The sequence below is a fragment of the Grammomys surdaster genome, unplaced genomic scaffold (assembly GCF_004785775.1).
Source record: "Grammomys surdaster isolate TR1022 unplaced genomic scaffold, NIH_TR_1.0 126271, whole genome shotgun sequence".
NCBI lineage: Eukaryota > Metazoa > Chordata > Mammalia > Rodentia > Muridae > Grammomys > Grammomys surdaster.
This window is the reverse complement of record NW_021621071.1, coordinates 1,304,192-1,312,990: the sequence shown is the minus strand read 5'-3', so window position 1 is coordinate 1,312,990 and position 8,799 is coordinate 1,304,192. Positions and strand designations below refer to the sequence as shown.

Genomic DNA, 8,799 nt, shown 5'->3' with positions numbered 1-8,799 from the left:
ACTCGGTCGCGGTCGCCGGCGGTAAATGCGAGCCAGCCCCGACGGAGGGCACAGTCTAGCCGCGGCGGGGGCTCCGAGCCCGAGCGGCGAGCGAACTCCGGACCCTCCGCCCGCGGGCCAGGGCGGAACCCCTTCCTTCTCTACCGCTACGGCTCTCGGCCGCGGCTGAGTCGAACGCCGCTGCCGCCCCGGGGTTGCCGCTGCCGCCGCTGCTGCCGCTACCACCGCCGCCCAGCTGGGAGCGCGTCGCAGCAGAATGCTGTCATCCACCCTGACGCCGCCTTTCTGGGCGCCGCGAGCCGCCACCAGCCTTCACATCCCAATGCCCGCCCCTCTCGCAGCCCCGCCCCCGGCCAGGGCCAGACCACGGCCCCTTCCCGTCACGTGACGCCGCAAGGAGGCGGGTCCCCGTTAGCTCCTGCCGGGCGAGATGGGGGCGCGGGTAGAGACAACTGCTGGAGGCTCGTTGTGGTGGCGAGCTGTCACCTCGCCTCCGCGCCCTCGAGGTTCCCCCGGCTCAGGAAGCCCTGAGGTGGAGAGCGGCCTTCCGGCAGGTCCCCTGAGGTGAGACCTTGTGGAAGGTCCCCAGGCCTGCATCACCACCTCCCGACCTCCGGCCCGGTCCGTTTCCAGCCCAACCGGCCTAGAGGAGGCTGCAAGTAGAAATTCTGGCTTGAGAAACCATCAGGAACTGCTACCTATTTCCAATGGCACGTTCACTGTGGTGGCTCATTTGCTGTTGGCCTCACAGGAGGTTTGAAATGTAGACTTCAGTCACGCTGGGATGAAAATAGCCTAGCAGGCTTTTTTTTGTTATTCCTAGTCATGTTCAAAATTCTCGGTGCCAGCTTTTACAGTCATTAAGTTTTACAGTGAGGTTGGTGACAGTTTAAGCAACGTGGCAGTTTGATAGTACCTCCCAATTTGAAAATAAAGCCTAATTTAGCTCTTCATTCTGGAGGGTTTTTTTTTCTTGGCTTTTTTTAACCATGACCCCTGGAACCCCCTCTCCATCCTGTTGAGAGGAAAGGGGAAAGAATTCATCACTGGAAGAAAGCCAGTTACAATACAGAAGAAAAGAAAAGCTACTTAACAGTACAGAAAGAGGACTGAGCTGCCTCTAACAAGGCCGTTTTCTGTGATAAAAAATTCAATTTCTTATTCGCTTATCCTTCTACTCCAGAACCAAGGATTTTTGGGTTTTTTTGTTTTGTTTTGTTTTAACTTTACCCTATTTCCATTACATTTCTTGACAGGAAATCAGATGACATTCAGATTCTCTGGATACTTAAATAGGTCACAAGATTCTGCCTGTTACTGATGTATTTCATACCAGTTCTTGAGAAATTGCAGACATGGCCATTATGTCGCACAAAGAAAGAACAACTTACTGCCCGGTTAAATTATGCCAGGCCACTGATCTTTAAGGCACATCTTGAAGCAGACATGTTAACATTTGAAAAACAATTAGATTTTGTCTGTTCCAATGAGGGAAAGATTCTACCATGTTCTTCTGTTAAGAAACCTAAGAAATTATATTTGTACTTCGCATAAACATAAGGGAAGTTTATTGTTTTCCTGGTTTGTTTGGTTTTCCTGCTTGATTGTTTCGGGTTTTGGTTTTTCAGAGACAGGGTTTCTCTGTGGAATCCTAGATGTCCTGGAACTCGTTCTGTAGACCATACTGGCCTTGAACTCACAGAGAGCTGCCTGGCTCTCTACTTCTGAGTTCTGAGGCTGTGCAAGGAAGGAAACTTATTGTTCTGTGATGATGGTAACATTCCAGTTTATCAGCAGATAGAAACTTGTCACTTATCTGAAGCAGTGTTTTTTCAGACTAACAAAAGCCAGTTTCATTTTTTTAATGAATTAGGTGTTAATGGTCTATGATCTAGAAGATAAGAATGCATAACATCTAAACCAAGCAAAACTTAGTTTGTGGGAGGCTGGAGGCATGAGCTCAGCAGTTACGAGTACTTGTTGTTCTTGAAGATCCTGGTTTCTCTTCCCAGCACCCACGTGGAGGCTGGTGGTTCCAGGAAATCCCACCTCTTCTGACCACCTTAGGGACAGGGCATGTACATGCAAGCAAAACACCCATACACATAAAATAAATCTTTTGAAAAGTTACTTTGTGACTAGCTGGCCATAGTAGCCCATTTCTGTTAGAGTTCAAGGCCAGACTGTTCTTTCTCCATAGCAAGTTCCAGGATTAAATAGACTCCTAAAAGAGACCCTGTCTTTAAAAATAATCAAGGTTAAAATGTGTCCCCTGTTGTTATTTAAATTGTATTTCTTACTGTAATCTGCAATCAAATATATTTAAACAATGTTACTAGAATATTAGCTAACAAGAAAACTATACCTTCTCGGCTGTTTCCTTTGCTTTTACCCTGAGAATTGAAACCACAGAATTGCAACAAAGGAGGCAAATTGCTTTGCATAATTCTCTTCTGCCTCAGCCCCAATTTCTTCAATTGGCCTTTGAAAATCTGGCCATTTATGCAATGGGAAACAGTATGAGCAATAAGGAGGCCTACATTAGAGACGTAGCTAATTAGATATGTATCTAGATAAATTACTCTGCATTGCCAGTTCTGATAAGAGTTAGGCTTTGGAGTACAAACTCACTAAGGAGTGGTAGGTAGCTTTTCTTCCCCCAGTAAATTATGCACCCATGAGAAACAAGCCATCAGTATACTAAGGATTATACAGACTCCTGACAGACTAGTTGTAGCTTTTTAGCTTCACTTAAAAAAAAAATGTTTGGAGGTGGACCAGGAGACTCTCAAGAGTTTAGTCACGCAGCGTGACTAGGCTACAGACCTGAGTTTAATCACTGGGACCTACAAAGGGGAGAGTCAACTCCCATAAGTTGTCGTACACCAACACACACACATGCATACATGTGCACATACACAAACAATAAATAAATGTGGGGCTTTTTTTTTTAATTTTTGAAGGCTAGAGATGTGAATTACTGGTTAAGAGCACACACTGCTCTTCCAGAGAACCAGAATCCTGTTCTCAGCACCCATACTGGACTGCCTGCAACTCCAAGAGATCTGATACCCACGTCTGGACTCCATGGGTGCCTGCACTCACAAACACATAAGTGAAAATAAAATCTTTTTAAAATTGAATGCAAGTAAGTGAAAGTCAAGAGGCTATTAGAAAACAAATGTAAGTACCTCTTTCAAACACTTCTGTATCTCAATGCTAATATTTGTCATGAATAATTAGTAGTTCTGACATACATCGCAGCTGACTAGAATAAATATCAGTCCATAACCAAACAGGGTGCAACGTTGTAATCATAGCCACTCAGAAGGCTTGAGGCAGGAGGATTGAAAATTCAAATCCAGCCCCTGTCTAGGGTATCATAGTTTTTGTCAGCTTGACACAAATCTAAACATACCTGGGAAAAGAGAGTCCCAATTAAGGAATTGCTTCCATCAAATTGGCCAATGAACTATGGGGCATTTTCTAGATTGCTGATTGACATAGGAGGGCCCAGCCCACTGTGGGAGGTGCTATACCTATTCAGATGGTCCTGGGTTGTGTAAGAAAGTAGCTGTACGTGAGCCTGAAGGGAAGCTAGTATGCAGCATTCTTCCATGGGCTCTGCGTCAGTTCCTGCCTTGACTTACTACCTTGGATTTCCTTTAATGATGGACTGTGAGCAGTAAGCCAAATGAATTTTTTCACTCCCAAGTCGGCTTTTTTTTGGTTTGGTTTGGTTTGGTTTGGTTTGGTCAGAGTTTTATCACAGCAACAGAGAGCAAATTAGAACCTAAATTGGTACCAAGAACATGAGGTATAATTAACCTGACTATGTTGTGTTTAGGAAAATTGTATAAGGAATTTTGGAACTTTGGGCTAAAATCATTGGTGAGCACTCAGTGCTTAATAAACTGTTGTGGGAGCCTAGAAGGTAAGCACGTTGAGAGAGGCACAGCACAAAGGAGGCCTGGCTTGTGAAGTTTCAGAAGCAACTATCAAAGCCATTCATGTTTTTTGGTTTGGTGTGGTGGTTTTGTTGTTCTTTTGTTGTTGTTGGTTGCTTGGTTGGTTTTTGTTGGTTTTTATTTTGCTTTTTGTTGTTGGTGGTTTTGGGGAGGTTTTTGTTTGGGTTTTTTGTTTGTTTGTTTGTTTGTTTGTTTGTTTTGAGACAGGGTTTCTGTGTAGCCTTGGCTGTCCTGAAACTCACCCTGTAGACCAGGTTAGCCTCCAACTCAGAGATCCTTCTGCTTCTGCCTCTCAAATTTTGGATTAAAGGTGCATGCCACCACCACTTAGTTCCTGTCATATTTTAAATTAGGAATCTGTGGACATAAAACCTTGACCATGATGACTAATGCTGTAGCATTAACTGAGGCTGAAAAAAATCACCTGTGACTAATGTAGGGAATCTCTGAACCAGCTCAGAATACCCAAGACCATGTTCTCAGCACAAAGGAGATTGATTTGTCCCAGAGGGACAGAAGGCAGGGATAAGGGACAAAGACAAGACATAGGGGAAGGGGGAGAAGGGGAAGGGAACAAAGGAGGGGGGAGAAAAGGGGCAAGAGGGAGGGGGAAGAGGTATCTGTCTCACAGTGAGACAGAGGACTGCTTCCAGATAGAGGGAAGGCCTATAAGCAAATAGCAGGTTATAACGATAAAGGGGGAAACCCCATATTATGATGAGATGTTTAGTTTTTTTGAGCATGTTAATTATGTGATCCAACAGGGGCTTTTGATTGCTGGACTTAAATACTCTGATAGCTGAACCTTGGTAGTCAGCCTCAGGAGAAGAAAATGACCAAATAAGGGAACAGACCTTGGGGGCTAGCTTTAGGAATGCAATCTAGCCGTTTTTACCAAGGCAGAGGGAACTGGGAAGAAAGGCCAGGCCTGCTAGATCCATGTCTGCCATGCCAGAAGTGGCTAGAGTCCCTTCAGCCAGTGTCATTCAGGTGAAATCTTCAGGGAAGTATTTATTTCAGGATCAGCACCCAGAAACTGTGCTCCACAGGGGACCACAGACCCAGCTCAAGCTGACAGCTAAGTTTGACAGTGTGTCTCCCAGGTGGTACTGGCTTCGTCAGCATGTAAGCTGCAAGACTGAAGGGGTCACGGAGAGCATCTGAGGGCTGGCACTGTGAGAAGTTAAGAAAGGCCATGGGTGGAGGTGAAGCCTCAGTTACAGGGAAAGCCCTAGGTGTGAAGGAGTCCTGGAGAGAAGCCGAAGCTGCCATGTGGTATACAGACATCCACACATCCACAAAGGTAAAGATAAATCTCAGTTAAAAAAAAAACAAAACAAAACATTTTAACCACGCAACAGCGCTTTGTATTCCACATTCGTTTTTAATAAAACAGTTTTAGATTGATCTATTCGTATGAGTATTTTGTGTGCGAATGTGTACCACGTGCGCTCCTGATACCCATGGGGGTCAGAAGAGGGCATCAGATGCCCTGGAGCTGGAGATAAAGATGGTTGTGAGACACCATGTGGGTGCTGAGAACCAAACCTAGGTCCCCTGACAGAGCAACTAGTGCTCTTAATCACTGAGCTATTTTCCCAGACCCCTACCTTTGTTTTCCAAAGTTGTTTTTTAAATCTCTTCTTAAACGGACAAAAAGAAATGTACTGTTTAACACTGGAACTTGACATTTTAATCATTTCCTGGGGAAAATTAAACAATATCCAACATGTTTAACACCAAGATGCCAAAGCCTCAGGATACCTGCTGAGGAAAGCTACTAACAGGGACTGGAACCAGCCCAAGACAAAGAATTGTGTTGTACTCAACAAAGCTGGAAGGAGTCGGACATCAGATATGGAAATGCAGAGTTTGAAGTTTGCCCAGCGGAGTTTTTGGTCTTGCTTTGGTCCAGTATTTCCACACTATGACATTTTGGAATGATAATGTATCTCCTGTGATATTGGAAGTGTATCATGTATTTTTTTTATTTTGATTTTAAAGGGGATTACAGTTGAGAGATTGCATGAATCTCAGAAGAGACTGAACTTTTCAGCATTGTGGAGACAGTGCTAGACTCTGGAGACTTGTGAAGTTGGACTAAATGCATTTTGCATTATATTATGGCTACAAGCCTGAGGGGGACCACGAATGGAATATGATGGTTTGAATAGGTTTTGCCCCTATGAACTCATGGGTTTGAATGTTTGGTCCACAGGTTATGACACTATTAGGAGGTGTGGCCTTGTTTGGAAGTGTGCCACCGTGGGGGTGGGCTTTGTGGGCTGCTAGTTCTCAAGCTCTACCCAGTGTAGGGACCCTCTTCCTGGCAGCCTTCAAATCAAGCTGGAGAACTCTCAGCTCCTCTAGCACCATGTCTGCCTGCATGCTGCCATGTTTCCTGCCATGATGATAATGGACTAAACCTCTGAAACTGTAAGCCAGCCCCAATGAAATGTTTTCCTTTATAAGAGTTGTCTTGGTCATGGTGTCTCTTCACAGCTGTAAAACCCTAAGACATCCTCAGAATTAATGCACCTGACATTTTGAGCTCTGAGACTTTTAGCCTTATAATTTCCTTGCAAATGATGGAATTCACAGGAATTAAAGCACCAGGTGTTTTGATATCAGAGACTTCTAGCTCATCAACTGTCCTATGATGCTGGGATGATGCCCTTGAGAGACAATCCCAGTTGTGTCTCTTATCCATTCATCCATTGGAGATGCTTGTGCCTTTAATGGTCTAAGAACTCTCCTAGTTCAGTCTTCAAATTCTCAAACACCAGGGTCTCTATCAACACCCGACATCGGGGTCTGGTTCTGGTGTGTTTACAGCTGGAACCAATCTTTGTAAGAAATCTATGAAGGCTTCTCCAGAGTCTTGTATTAGTAAACGAGGTGGATCTTTTCCCAGGCTCTGCTACTTTATCACTAGCTCTTAAGGCCACCAAATGGCATTGTTCTACAAGACAGGACTCCTTCTCCTCTCTCTGAAGTGAGGAGTCTAGAAACTCCTCAATGGCAATGGCAGCAGTTATTTCTTCTGAGGTGGTTATATTCAAGGGCAGCAACACACACACACACACACACACACACCTCTTTTGACTACAGTTATTCAATTATCTCTTTGGGTTCCTACCTCAGCTCTGAGTCATCTAGCTTAGCTCTGCAGCTTCCTAGTTTCACTTTCTGAAAGCTGCAGGTGGCTTTCATTTTGCAGACAATTTCTGTTCAATATCCGGGGCCAGCTGCCTCTCAAATACTGTCTTCTGTCTCTGTGTGGACAGTTCACCTCTTCTGTCTTCATTTTCTTTGTTTAGTTTATCGAGTTTTAGCTGAAGTATGTCTACATTATAGGTGCTGTCTTTTAAGGTATAATGGTTGCCTGGTGTGAAAGGCTTAGATTCCATACTTTCATGTAAGTTCTTAAATTTCTCCAGATTCCTTTTTTTGGGGGGTGGGGAGGAGGTTCGAGACAGGGTTTCTCTGTGTAGCCCTGACTGTCCTGGAACTCGCTCTGTAGACCAGGCTAGTCTTGAACTCTCAAACTCAGAAATCCGCCTGCCTCTGCCTCTCAAGTGCTGGGACTAAAGGTGTGCGCCACCACCGCCCGGCAATTTCTCTAGATTCCTAATCTCACCTAAAAGGTGTTTTATTTCCATCATTCTTCTGTTCCAACATGGCAGACAACCGTTCCAGCTGCTCAAATTCATCCTCGGCAGTGTGGAGATTTGTTACTTCCTGTTGTTCATCTGTTCTCTGGTGAAGTGAATGCTTTTTGCTTCTTGGGTGACTTGATACTTACTTGACTTTCATTAAGCTGAATTGGCATTCCACTGACACCCTTCGACACCCTACCCCCCACCCCCAACCCCACCCCCAGCTCTGCGAACACAGAGTTTGCTGCTGGGATCCAAGGCCTGCTGAAATTTGTGACCCAACTGCTCCTGAAGATCTAGACTTTCTATTCAAGCTTTCTCCTTATAACAAGATACCGCTTCCTTCTCTCGCTCCTTTTACTTCTCTAATATGGTCTGTCTGGTGCAGTAGAGAAATACTGAAACATTCTAGTTGCTCTTGTTTGTTCTGCAGCTCGTTCACGCCTTCCGCTTCAGACAGCTCAGTATGAAGAGCCAGCATCTCCGAAGATGCGCTATCGAGCACACGATGCTCAGACATCAGCTGGAGTTCTTCCGATTCATGAGAAGTCCCTCCTGGTGATCCAGCTTCTGCTTCACTAAGCTCGTCTAATTCCACTTTGAGATTTTCTGCCTTGTTTTTCGGGTCGTTCACTTCCTGCCTGTGGCTTCTGTGTGGCTGCATTTCTAACCGCCCCAGCTGCGTTCCCTGTTGATGTTTCACAACTTGACGTTCACAGCTCAGACTGTCCAACGTCCGACTCGTGAGCTCGACTTCTCTCGGTTGCAGTTTTCAGCTGCTGTCATCTCTTCGTGATATTTATCCAATTGGTTCTGCCCTCCGGCTTGCCTCTGCAGTGGCTGTATGGCTTACCGCGCAGCCTTCCGTTGCCGTTTTTTCACACTCTCTGAGCTTGTTTCAGAGATCATCCGTGATATCTGCCTCCAGATTTTCTGTTGTCAACCAACAGCCGTGAGGCAGCCTCTTATCCCATACCTGGGATCAAAGCAAAAACATATCCACATAACATAACTGTGTTTAAAGAAACCAAACCTCTCACTACAGACCCCCACCAGCACCTCCATCAACTGCTGTTTGATAACGGTGGTCAAGCCTACCTATGGAGGACATTTCTCTCTCTCTCTCTCTCTCTCTCTCTCTCTCTCTCTCTCTCTCTCTCTCTCTCTCTCTC

At 45.2% G+C, this 8,799-nt stretch overlaps 1 pseudogene; it reads right to left on the bottom strand.

Annotated features, from left to right (window-relative positions):
- Window positions 1-7,079: 7,079 nt before the first annotated feature.
- LOC114613682 overlaps window positions 7,080-8,799 on the bottom strand; it is a 30,542-nt pseudogene continuing 28,822 nt past the window's right edge.